Source organism: Eulemur rufifrons, chromosome 24 (genome assembly GCF_041146395.1).
Source record: "Eulemur rufifrons isolate Redbay chromosome 24, OSU_ERuf_1, whole genome shotgun sequence".
NCBI lineage: Eukaryota > Metazoa > Chordata > Mammalia > Primates > Lemuridae > Eulemur > Eulemur rufifrons.
Genome location: NC_091006.1, coordinates 30,281,560 through 30,282,738, shown reverse-complemented (window position 1 = coordinate 30,282,738; position 1,179 = coordinate 30,281,560). Strand labels below are relative to the sequence as shown.

At 41.7% G+C, this 1,179-nt stretch overlaps 1 pseudogene; it reads left to right on the top strand.

The window, feature by feature from the left end:
• Positions 1-266: 266 nt before the first annotated feature.
• Positions 267-362, top strand: LOC138375222 (U2 spliceosomal RNA; annotated as a pseudogene).
• The last annotated feature ends 817 nt before the right edge of the window (positions 363-1,179 follow it).

Below are 1,179 nucleotides of genomic sequence, written 5' to 3'. Positions count from 1 at the left end.
CTCCCCAGGTGTTTCTAATGCGCTGCTGGGAATTACTGCGTCAAATTACTTCTAAGACTTCCGTCATTTTGGATAAGCTTTGGTTCCTAATTCTTGAGCTCCTCTAAGTCAGCTGGATATGCCTTAACCAGCATAAATTAGGATCATTTTAATTAGGGTCAAGTTACAACCTTAGATCCCAAATGACACTGTTTTTTTTTTTTTTTTTTGTGGCCACTATATCCTCAAACAAGATATATATTTTTTCGTTCTGATTCCAAAGCCCCATCCCTTCTCTGCCTTTTGGCTAAGATCAAGTGTGTAGTATCTGATCCCAAAGCCCCCTCCTAATTCAGCCCACAGATGTTTATTGAGCACCTACTATATATGGTGAGCAGGGCAGACAATGAGCCTGCTCTCATGGAGTTTACATTCTAGAATCCAGTCCAGGAGATCAATATGAATCTCCTCTTTATTTTGTTTGAATCTCTTTCCTAAGGTTTCAACCATATTCTTCTCATTCCCACTTTATCCCAGGGCAGAAACATAAATAAGTTCCACTGTAATCCTTGATGTTATGCACTTAATGTTTGTGTTTCCCCCCAAAATTCATATGTTAATGTTGAGATCTAATTCCCAGCATGATGCAGAAGTGGGGAACCTGCAGCCTTCTGATTTCAAGATTGTTCTTTTTTAAGCACCAAAGGAGGCAAGAAAAGCTTCATCTTTCTCTGCTGCATTCCTTTTAATAAAAGGATTTGTTCTGTGAAATTTGGATTCAGTCAAAAGGCTGCACTTAAGGACCTAGAAGACCGTGTGTGTTCTTAAGGCCGCAGGTTCCCAAGGTGAGGCCTTTGGGAGGTAATTAGGTCATGAGGTTGGAGCCCTTGTGAATGAGCTCAGTGCCCTTATACATAAGAGGCCAGAAAGCTAGCTCATCCTCTTCCCCCTGAGGATAGAATGGAAGGCAGTAGTCTGTAACCTGGAAGAGGGCCTCCCTAGTACCTGACCGTGCTGGCTGCCTGATCTCGGACTTTCAGCCTCCAGAACGGTAAGGAATAAATTTCTGTTGATTATAAGTTACCCAATCTATGGTACTTTGTTATAGCAGCCTGAACTAAGGCACTTGGTTATCTTTCACCAACAGAAAAACACTAAATCAGGATAACCACTGTGAAGTGTAGTAGCCAAAGGGTATGA